Source organism: Solanum stenotomum, chromosome 7, assembly GCF_019186545.1.
Source record: "Solanum stenotomum isolate F172 chromosome 7, ASM1918654v1, whole genome shotgun sequence".
Classification (NCBI taxonomy): Eukaryota; Viridiplantae; Streptophyta; class Magnoliopsida; order Solanales; family Solanaceae; genus Solanum; species Solanum stenotomum.
Window position 1 is genome coordinate 9,909,623 of NC_064288.1, and position 12,738 is coordinate 9,922,360.

Consider the following 12,738-nt stretch of genomic DNA (forward strand, 5'->3'; position numbering starts at 1 on the left):
GTTAGGTGTGTATCTGGGATTTCGGGCATAGGCTAGGGGGTACTTATGCATTTTTCCTAAAGTTAATTGCATGTCTAATATGTTCAAAAAAATATATATATTAAAAAATAGGTACAAATTAAATAGTGATATAAAAAATAAGGTATTCATCGTGAACTTCAGCCATATATAACTTTTGACGTCTTTGTCTGAAGTTAGTTGCATGTCTAAAATGTTAAAAAAAAACTAATTAAGAAAATAAGTACAAATTAAATAGGTACCTCATAAAATATCTTTTTTTTTGTGTGAACTTCTACCATATATAACTTTTGACATCCGTGTTTGAAATTAGTTGCATGTCTAAAAGTTAAAAAAAAATAGATACAAATTAAATAGTGATATACAAATAATTAATACCTCTTAAAAAATTAGGTATTCTTATGTAAGCTTCAGCCATATATAACTTCTGACATCTTTGTTTGAAGTTAGTTGCATGTCTAAATTATTTTTTAAAAAAGAAGTACAAATTAAATAGTGATATTCAAATAAGACACATCATAAAAGATTTATACGGTTAGTACTTGGACCTTTCAGTATGGTATGCTATTGAAAAATTCGGTAATTTTGATTTTTGGTTTTTAAAAAATACCATACCATTACCATGCCGAATTAATTTGGTATGGTTTATTATTTTAAAGTTCAGTTTCGGTATTTTGCCGTGCAGTGAATTAGATATCAAAGTTTGATCAAATTCAACTTACATATATTCGTATAATGAAGAATTATGATTTTGGCTTTTCAAGAAACGTCTCAATTATATCTTCTTCTTTTTTAAAATCAAATGCTGGCAAAGCCACCTAAAATAAATAAAGGGAAAAAGTGTTGATATATCCCTCAACTTTGTCATTTAGAGCTGATATGTCTCTCGTTACAAAATTGGCACACAAATACCCTCACCGTTACAAAAATGACTCACATATACCCCTACCGTTACAGAAGTGATAAAATTAATTTTAAATTATTTTTTTTGATTTTTAATATTTTAAAAAATATGTATTTGATCTGTTTCACACATAAATTATTTTTCAACTTCTTTGATTATTATTATTATTTGAATTTCATTCAATTTCCTATTCTTATTTTAATTTTCTTTCATTCTTTAGTGTAAAATGAGAGAAATAAAAAGAAAGAACTGTGAATTAAAAAAAAAGGAAAAAAAATTAAAACTACTTTTTTTTTGCTATTGTAATTAAATTTAGTATTTATATATGTAAAAAGATTAGGATATCAATACTAAAGATTATAAGAAAATAAGTGAAAAACAATAAATTTGACCATCAAAATAATAAATTCAAATTAGTCGTTGAATTAAAAAGGTAAAAAAAAAACGTGTGAGAAGGATAAAATATATCCCTACATGAATTATTTTTTTAAAATGAAAAAATTAATTAAAAAATTTGAAATTATTTTTTTCCACCCCCGTTAGAGGAAAATAGTATATGTGAGTCATTTGTGTAACAATAGTGATATATATGAGCCACTTTCGGAGCGAGAGGTATATCAATTTTAAATGACAAAATTGAGGGGCATATCGTACCCTTTTCCCATAAATAAAAGGCAAGTATACGTCTCAATTATATTATACTAATACCTTACACATGTAAAAATGTTCAAAATAAAGTTCAAATAATTCTCTTAATGAACAATCGTCCAAACAGAATATTTAAATCAAGATAGAGTAGTCAAAATTTCAACATTTAAATAACATTTTATATATTGGCTAGTATTATATAGTTGCATATATATGAATTGTGTGAATATAGTATTCAGTATTTACCATACCATGCCCATCCCTTGAGATTAGAGCATTGAGAAGGACCTTCTCCTAATACGAGAGGGACCGGAAAGCGGGGTATTGCCTCCAAAACCTAACAGATCAGACTCCTACTAAAACCAATATATATATATATATATATATATATTAATTCCCTAGCTAGTTCTTAAGTGAAGAAAATATAGAGAAAAATGGACTACAGGACTATTATTTGCTTATTTTTTGGTGCATGGAGTTGTTATTTTTTCACTTAGAAGAAGCAAAAGAGTTGCACCAGGTCCTGCCTTTTCTTTGTCTATCATTGGAAATCTTCATTTGCTTGGTGACAAACCTCACATATCACTTGCTCAACTCGCGAAAAAACATGGTCCAATTATGAACATCATGGTTGAGGCTGGTAAACCCAATTTGGTCGACTATTTTCCCTTTCTCGAGAAGATTGAACCACAAGGTAGAAGGCGATGCCTGACAATTCATTTTACAATGGTTCTTCAACTTATGAGTGGATCAGTTGATGAGCGGCTAAATGAAAGGAAACTGGGAAACCATGAAAATGTTGATTTTTTAGATTCTCTACTCAACATTAATTTGCCCTCAAGAAATCGACAGGAATCATATCGAACATCTGATTCTGGTTTATTTTCTACCCCTCTTTCTCCAATCCTCAATTACATTCCATTTTTATTTATTTATTTGCCATATTGATTTAAAATTCTTGAGAACTAGAAAGAATATTTCTCCCTCCATCCTAATATTTGATTAGATACAAAATTTAGAAAGATTTTTGGAACTTGTGGTCTCAAGACGGCACAGATTAGTCAACAAGAATGAAATCTAAGAAAGCCTGTAGCTCCAAGCTATGTAGCTATAAGTTAAGGGTTTTTGGCCAAAATTATTCCTTATGGTCCATCAAATATAATTTGAGCACTATTCGTCCTTTAAATTTGCAAGGGCATAAGGACAAATATACCCCGAACTATTGTAAATGGTATGCAGATACCCTCCGTCATACTTTTTGGGACATTGGTACCTCTGCCGTCCAAAAACTAGAGTATATATACCCTTTATACTAATGGACATACACGTGTCATAATCTTATCCACGAACCCGACGGATAAGATTGCACCACGTGTCCCTAATTAGTCTTCCGTTAGAGTGAAAGATATATATGCTCTTGTTTTTCGATGGCAAGGGCACCAATGTCCCAAAAGTATGACGGAGGGTATCTGCATATCATTTACGATAGTACAAGGATATATTTTTCCTTTCTCCCAATTTGCAAATCTTGAGCACATATAGTCTTAGCAAACATAGACCATCCACAATATATACAGTTTAAACTAACATTTAATTTATCCTCCCTTTATTTGGTTTTTCACCCGGCGTGCGATATCCATATTATATTGAAGCTCAACTGGATTCACTTACTTATACATGAAGTCATTTTTTAATAATCTTTTAAAACAAATCAATAAGGTCTGAGCTAATGTTATCAAATTCAAATTATCAGTACATTTCCACCCCTGATTTTGACAATTTAGTTGTATGTCTCTACAAGTTGTATGGTGGGTTGATTAAATACTTAAGCAGAATTTCAATTTCTTCTCATTGGAAGCAACAAATGTTTTGGAATCTTTCACTTGATTAGTATATGGCACCGACATCATAAGATCTTATACTAGTAAGTTCCACAGGACTTGTTTGTAGCAGGGACTGATGCGACATCAAATACATTCGAGTGGGCAATGGCTGAACTACTCAAGAATCCGCACATTTTGGAGAAAGCACAAGAAGAACTTGCACAAGTGATTGGCAAAGGCAAACTAATAGATGAAGCTGATGTTGCAAAATTACCTTACTTGAGGTGCATTGTGAAAGAAACCCTTCGAATACACCCACAAGCTCCTTTCTTAATTCCTCGCAAAGCAGAGGAAGATGTTGAGTTATGTGGCTATATTATTCCAAAAGACTCACAAATTTTTGTGAACGTATGGGCAATAGGGCACGACTCTAGCCTATGGGAAGACCCTTTGGACTTTAAGCCAGAGAGGTTTTGGGAGTCAGATATAGATGTTAGAGGTCGGGATTTTCAGCTAATTTCATTTGATGCTGGTCGAAGATTTTGCCCTGGATTGCCTTTGGCAATCAGGATGGCTCCAGTAACACTAGGTTCAATTCTAAATACCTTTAATTGGAAGCTGTATGGTGGAAACATTGCACCTAAAGATTTGGACATGGAGGAAAAGTTTGGTCTTACACTGGCAAAAGCTCAACCTCTGTTAGCTATCTCTGTTCCACTGTAGAGGTTGGGATAAACTTAAGATTTTAAGTTACCAAATTAAGAATACAATAATGACACTTTTTTTTTTCGTAAACTAGGTAGTGCTGCCCATGCCAGCACACACTCAATATTCGTGAACAAATAAATAATATCCTATGTCATATACAAAAGGTATTTATGTAACATCACAATATTATGATTATACAAAGCTAAGAGTTTAAAGACTCAGTGTGTTATCACTTCTTAGTTCCCAACGATTTACACCGTAGTAGTTATTGATGGTGTATAGCATCTTATTATTAAAATAAAATATTAAGTGCATATGTTAGTGGATATAAATTGTAGTAGATGATGACTATTAGTTCTTGTAACTTATATGACCATTAGTTCTTGTAACTCTCATGGTCATTAGTTTCTTAATAACTCATGTGACCATTAGTTTCTTATAACTTATATAATATTAGGAGAAGGGCCTAAAATGCCCCTCAAGTATTTGAATTGGTACAAAATTATCCTCCATCCACCTATCGGTCCTAAAATACCCCTGATGTCCACCTTTCGGCTAAAAAAATACTCTTATGTCTAACTAGGGGTGTGCACTATTCGGATTAAACCGAATAATAAAATCAAATCAAACCAAATTTTTATTTGGATTGGTTTTTTGGTTTTTCGGATTTGTTTTGGATTAATAAATTACTTTGTTTGGTTTTTTGGTTTAGTTTCGGATTTAAAAAAATAAAAACCGAAAAAAACCGAATTTTATTTATTTATATATATATATATATATATATATATATAATGTTTAGGCTTAGAATTAATTTGGAGTTAACCACTTTTGTTCCTTTTTGGTTATTGCCTTTCATGATGATTACGTTTATATTTTATGTTTGAATTACATCTATAATAGGTATACTTATAAGTATTGTATTTTAAGTTTTACTTATGATTTATATTAGAAAGTATATTTAAGGGATTAAATATTATTACTTTGGTTATATATGTTATTAATTATTGACATAGCTGAATAACCAAACCGAAAAAAGCCGAACCGAATAGAGGAAAACCAAACCAAACCAAATTTATTTTGAATTGGATTGGGTTTCACTTTTACAAAACTGAAAACCAAAATTTCAAACCGAATAGTGTAAAACCAAACTGAAAAACCGAATGCACACTCCTATGTCTAACGGATCATACTCATTAGGTGGATGGAGGGTAATATTGTACCAAATCTCATAGTTTAAGGGCATTTTAGGCCCTTTTCCGTTAAAATAATTTGAAATTACTTAATGTATAAGCTCACATGATTGACTTGATTTTGAATTTCATAGTAAATTTAAAATTATAAAAAGGTTAGGCATCTACTCTCTACACTCCTCCCTCCCCAGCCCTTCACTTCCTATCTCTTCCATTTTTTTTCTATTTGGATCTTGTCCACCATTTTTAAAAAAAAAATTATGACAAACAAGAGAGAAAAAAGGAGGAAAATAACGATGCATTCATATAGAAATAATTAGTTCAATAAAAGATGACTTAATTAGGCAAATATGTACAAATATTACATTTTTCTTTTGTGTGTACCCAAAATTAAAAATAAACGAATAAAAATAATCATGTCTCGTATCCCCACCGTCATCCCATCATGACAATAATACTAATTAAAAGAATATAAATATGTGAGTTCATTTCAAGTTGAAGTCCCGGATATCCTAATTAAGAATAAGAGATTACAAAGAAGGAAAAAAAGAGACAATGAACAAGACATTTGGATAATTGAGAGAAAATTTTATATTAATGAAAATAATTTTTTTTTTTAGATGGACAATCAGTCGGGGTAAGAATGGATTTTAGTTGGATCCCCATTTATGAGTTGGGTTACGTTATTATAAATTGGGTCGATTTAAAATATGTCAATAGGAAGATATCATGAAATTAATTATTTTTTCAATATTATTTTCAAGTTTATCGGGTCAAAATATGAATCATATGTGGTTTTATAGAAAAATAGAATTTTTATTATTTATTTGAGAAGGGTTTAAATTTGGACCAATCACATTAAGCAATATAATAAATAAATATTTAATATTTTTACTTTAAGGGAGCTATTAAAAATAAGGGCAAATATGAGTCAAAGATTAACATCGAGGGTATTTTTGAGCCGAAAGGTAGACATCAGGGGTATTTTAGGTCCGATAGGTGGATGGAGAGTAATTTGGTACCAATTCAAATACTTGAGGAGCATTTTAGACCCTTCTCCGTATAATATTTATCACATTTATCTACCCATATTCTACCCATTGATTACATGGAAGACTTCTTCACCTATAAATATTGATGCATCTTCCTTTGTGTTGGAGATGAAATGTGTTAAGTGTGAAAAAATATTGTAGTATGTAGTACTGAAAGAGAGAGTTGAGACAGAAAATATTCTTAGTCTTCAACTATATTCACTATATAAAAGAGCATATTTATATGTTGAAGGAAGGTAATCTTATGGGGAGCTTTGGAATCTTCAACTAATTTGGAGTTGCTTGAGTTATACGATGTTGTTAGGCTGTTATATCCCTAAGGGGACAAGTCAAGAATGATACTGCTGGATCGATGTAGATTATGTCGCAGTGGGCTTGAATCTTCTTAAAGAGAGCGAGATGTCCGCACCTCAGCCTAAATACTTTTTTATTCATTTTATTTCAACTGTAATTTATTATATTTGTGGTAAATTACACCAACAATTATTATAATTTATACCTTTGTGGTAGTTATTTGCAGCTTCTCATTTTAGTACACTATATTTCTTTGTAGTAGTTTGCAATTCTCATTTCAGTATTGTTAGGAAGTCATGTTCTAGTTTCTTAAATACCTTGCCTTGTTACATATAATTTGAAGTCTTTCAACAATATTTAAACAAAAGAGTATTAATGAAGCATCTTTTATTTGGACATCGAGTTGTAAATAGCCCAAGGCTATGGAACAAAGAATTATCTTGGACACTAACTGTCCCCTATATGTTTGATACCTTCTCCTACAATGAAGCTAATAACCCCAACCCTGCTGGTCATTCTATCAACTATCGTGGATAAAAAGAAGAGTAAATTCAACTAATCCCTTTATGTCATCAACTAAGAATCATGTATAAGGTTCATCTATGCTGATGAAAAGCATAGCTCCAATTCACCAAAAATGGAAGTTAATAGCTTTTAGACTTCTGAGGCCCTTTAAGAGCTCCATGGAAATCCCGTGTGCCGGGGTAGAAGATTCCTTTGGAAGAACAATAGAGGAATTTATTAAATAAAAATAATAGGCATAATACATATCTTGGACCCTAAACTTGGCTTCAAATTTTAACTTTGACCTCCAATTTTCATAGTGCACAAATAGACACTTTAACTTGTATAAAGTAGAACAAGTAAACACACGAGTCCTACATGGCACAATACACGTAGGACACCACGTAGGACAAAAAATGATATGTAGGATGCCATGTAGGACATGTGTATCTATTTGTTCTATTTTATACAAGTTAAAGTGCCTATTTGTGCACTATGAAAGTTGGAGGTCAAAGTTAAAATTTGAAGCCAAGTTTAGGGTCCAATATATGTATTATGCCAAAATAATATGATGAAACATTTCTCAAAAACGTCACCCTAGAACAACCGGACAAGTTATTTTCCTTGTCAAGTTAGTATAAAGGGTATATATGCTCTAGTTTTTAGATGACAGGGTGTCAATGTCCCAAAAGTATAACGGAGATGTCTGCATACCATTTACGATAGTTCGGAGATATATTGTCTTTTTTCCCTTTTAAAAATAAACTTGTATTTAATTTTAGCAAACATCAGACAAAAACTGACAAATGTCAAACATAAAGATGTGTTCCTCCTTCTCCATCACTTCTTCATAGTAATTGCACAATAGTATTTTTCGAATTTATAGTAATTGAAATATAATGCTTTGAAGAAGTGAATCTTTTAATTTTAATGATATCCAAATAAGATACCTCATAAAAAATCAGTGATATCCAAATAAGATACCTCATAAAAAATCAGGCATTCTTGTGTGAACATCAGCCATATATAACTTAGGGAGAAGGGACAGATTTACCCCCAAACTTTAATAAATGGTACGTATATGCCCTCCGTTATATTTTGCGTCCACATAAGCCTCTTCCGTCCAATTATAGGTACACATATACCCCTCTCACTAACGGACCCCTAATTGCTTACACGTGTCTTATTCCTATTGAACTACCCATTTGACCCTTTTTTTTACCCATAACCCAACTATCCACCCCACAATCCAATACCCACCCAATTTCTTAGAACAAAGTTCAACAATCACCAGAAAACAGAGCACAAGTACTCAAAAAGCACAAATTTGGCAAGAACTCACCAACAAGACAAAGAACTAGAATTCATCAAATACCCACAAAAATCATAACCAGAACTTTCCCAAAAAAAAAAAAAAAAATTTGCTGGGTTCAAGATTTTTCTGGTTTCTCTGTGTAATTTTTTTTTTTTGGTGAAGATATAGAGAGAGATGAATTTGGTTTGAATTAAAAAGGCGTGTTTGTGAGAGATCATAGTCTTATTTTGTTGTTGACAAAGCATGGGGTTAATTTTTGTCGGTAATATTTTTGTTTTTGTGTTTTGCTTAATTTCAGAGGAATATGGAATTTTTTGTGAAAAACAGAGCCCTCTTTTTTTGGCTTTTTGTGTATCAGCTTTCTCCTTCTACGTGTCTCATTGTTTTGTATTCTTTTTATAATTACGGTGTTTGAGTTCTTGCCAAATTTGTGCTTTTTGAGTACTTGTGCTCTGTTTTCTGGTGATTGTTGAACTTTGTTCTAAGAAATTGGGTGGGTATTGGGTTATGGGGTGGATAGTTGGGTTATTGGTTAAAAAAAAGGGTCAAACAGGTAGTTCAATAGGAATAAGACACGTGTAAGCAATTAGGGGTCCGTTAGTGAGAGGGGTATATGTGTACCTATAATTGGACGGAAGGGGCTTATGTGGACGCAAAGTATAACGGAGGGCATATACATACCATTTATTAAAGTTCGGGAGTAAATCCGTCCCTTCTCCCTATAACTTATTAACATTTTTGCCTGAAGTTAGTTGCATGTCTAAAATGTTCAAAAACAAAAAAAATTAGGTACAAATTAGATAGTGATAGTGATACATTATAAAAGATTTACACACTTAGTACTAGGACCTAACACAACTTTCCATATTTGGTATCGAAGTTAGAGCATTGAGAAGGACCTTCCCCTAACACGATATGAACCAGAAAGCGAGGTATTGCTTCTAAGACCTAACAAAGACTCCTACTAAAATCAATACTCCCTCCGTCCCTTTTTAGTTGTCCACTTTAGAAATGACACACAGATTAAGGCAACAATGATTAGCATAGTGAAGTTACAATTTTACCCTTATGACAACTTTTCACTTCAAAATTACAACCACTTCTTTGAATTCAAGTGAAATAAATTGGAGGGAAACAACATACACTTTTACAATTTTCAAGAAGTGTAAATAAGGGTATAATAGGAAAAAATGTGTTGTCCTTTCTTGATTTGTCAAAATGGACAACTAAATAGGGACAACTAAAAAAGGAAATATGGACAACTAAATAGGGACGGAGGGAATATAAACTAATTCCATAGCATAGCGAGTTCATAAGTCAAGAAAATATAAAGAAAAATGGACTACATGAACATTTTGCTAGGACTATTATTTGCTTATTTTTTGGTCCATGGGGTTGTTATTTTTTCACTTAGAAGAAGCAAAAGAGTTGCACCAGGTCCCTTTCCTTTGTCTATCATTGGAAATCTTCATTTGCTTGGCGACAAACCTCACATATCACTTACTCAACTCGCGAAAAAACATGGTCCAATTATGAATCTGAAATTGGGGCAAGTAAACACAGTGGTAATTTCCTCATCAGTCTTGGCTAAACAAGTCATGCAAAAGCAAGATTTGAGCTTTTCCAGCAGATCTGTTCCTGACACAATTTATGCTTGCAATGAGTCTGATTTCTCTGTTATATGGTTACCTGTCAATTCTCAATGGAAAATACTTCGAAAGATTATGAACTCTCACATCTTCTCAGGTAAATACTTTGAATTGTGATTTATATTACTTTTCACGCAGTTTTTAAAAAAAGGAGTATTACAAAGTAGATTGATTTTGTTATTATTGTCGCTAAGAGCAGATGAAAAGGATTCAAAATCTGTTATATGATTATTGATTATTGGATTTTTTTTAATAGTCAACCTCTATCTTGTTTTTGTTTTTTTTAAATGAATTTTATTTGATTCTCTTAATTATTAGTCTCTTAGTTTCAACTTATGTGGTGTAACTTTCTTGAGCGTGGACTTTAAGAAAGTAAGAAATATTGTTAAAACTTATGATATTAAATATGTCATAATTTTCATATGGCTACTAGATTTTTTGAAATTTGTGTTTTTAAATATGTTATAATATTTGTGTGTATTTGAAAAAAAAAAAAGAGTAAATATATAAGAAAAATGACTTGGGAATCCACTAACAAAGTGTGTTGTTTGGTCCAGCGGCGGAAGGAACCTTTTAACTTTTGATTTGTTTTCACACAATTATTTGATGGATCATTTTCGAGTTTAATCTGTTTGTCGTCTTGACCCCATTTGTTTAAACCAAGGTTAGATGAGCATATACTAAAAAGTAGATTAATTTTATGTGATCTCAGGTCACAATCTTGATGTTAGTAAGCATCTAAGATCTGAAAAGGTCCAGGAGCTGATTGACTACTGCGACAAGAGTGGGAAAAATTGTGAAGCAGTAAATATTGGCAGGGCAGCTTTTAGAACTTCTATAAATTTTTCGTCCAACACCATTTTCTCAAAAGATTTGATTGATCCATCCTCTGATTCTGCTAAGGAAATTAAGGATTTGGTGTGGAACATCATGGTTGAGGCTGGTAAACCCAATTTGGTAGACTATTTCCCCTTTTTCAGGAGAATTGATCCGCAAGGTAGAAGGCGACGCATGACAAATCATTTTACTAAGGTTCTTCAACTTATGAGTGGTTTAATCGATGAACGATTAAACGAAAGGAAGATGGGAAACCATACAAATGGTGATGTTTTAGATTCCCTTCTCAACATTTGCCCTCAAGAAATCGACAGGAATCATATCGAGCATCTCTTTCTGGTGGTTTATTTCTGAAGTAACATATGTTTTGGAATCTCTTTTACTTGACATCATAGGTTCTTACACTTGTTAGTTCCACAGGACATGTTTGTAGCAGGGAGCGATACGACATCAAATACATTGGAGTGGGCAATGGCTGAACTACTCAAGAATCCACATACTTTGGAGAAAGCACAAGAAGAACTTGCACAAGTGATTGGTAGAGGCAAGCTAATAGATGAAGCTGATGTTGCAAAATTATCTTACTTGAGGTGTGTCGTGAAAGAAACCTTTCGAATACACCCACCAGCTCCATTCTTAATTCCACCCAAAGCAGTGGAAGATGTTGAGTTTTGTGGCTATATTATTCCAAAACTCACAAGTTCTTGTGAACATATGGGCAATAGGGCACGACTCTAGTCTATGGGAAGACCCTTTGGACTTTAAGCCAGAGAGGTTTTGGGAGTCAGATATAGATATTAGAGGTCAGAATTTTGAGCTAATTCCATTTGGCGCTGGTCGAAGAATATGCCCTGGATTACCTTTGGCTATCAAGATGGTTCCAGTAACACTAGGTTCAATTCTAAATACCTTTAATTGGAAGCTCCATGGTGGAATTGCACCTAAAGATTTGGACATGGAGGAAAAATTTGGTATTACACTGGCAAAAGCTCAACCACTGTTAGCTATCCCTGTTCCACTTTAGATCTTGGGATAAACTTAAGATTTTAAGTTACCAAATTAAGAATACAATATTATCAGTATTTCTTTGTAAACTAGGTAGTGCAGCACGGACTCAATATTTGTGAACAAATAAATAATATCCTATATGTCATAAACAAAAGGTATTTATGTACCATCACAATGTTATCATTATTCTATTATATATAAGCCAACAAGGGTTGGACGATCTTTGCACTAAAAACATATACGGAAAGCAATGTATATTGTACAGTAAATTTAGACTAAGTACAACCCAACATGTACCCTTTCACAGTGACACGTGTGAATAAATATGTGGCATACTGTAGGAGCTTCTGACACCTGTTTTTTCTTTGTGATATATCCATGTTCCTTTCTAGAGCTTTAAGAAAAAACACTCTGCAAAATGGAAGGTCTCGTCTAAAATTCAATGCGTCTACAAGTGATAATGGTCAAATGGGTGAATTTGCTGATCTTCACAATCAACTGTACAAATGTTGGAAACAAATGGAATTTTGTATTTCAAAATAGGAAAGTCATATTTGTTGCTTTAGAAAATTTGTCGTTTTTGTTTATTTGTTTCTTGGGTGAAGGCTGGAAACCTTATTTGAATTATCATTTGTGTGAGCTTCTTCCCTGATCGGTTCACATGGGAGAAGTGAACTATCAATGGTTGACGGATGTTTTGATAAATAGTTGGTGGTATCAGAGACGTATTCAAGATTTTGAGATGATGGATGCACTATTATAAAAATGTTAATCTATGATATAAATTT

General features: G+C 32.5%; 2 pseudogenes; both read left to right on the top strand.

Moving 5' to 3' along the window:
• Positions 1–4,153, top strand: part of LOC125869625 (geraniol 8-hydroxylase-like) — a 7,898-nt pseudogene extending 3,745 nt beyond the window's left edge.
• A 5,640-nt stretch (positions 4,154–9,793) lies between these two features.
• Positions 9,794–12,137, top strand: LOC125871874 (geraniol 8-hydroxylase-like; annotated as a pseudogene).
• Positions 12,138–12,738: the final 601 nt, after the last annotated feature.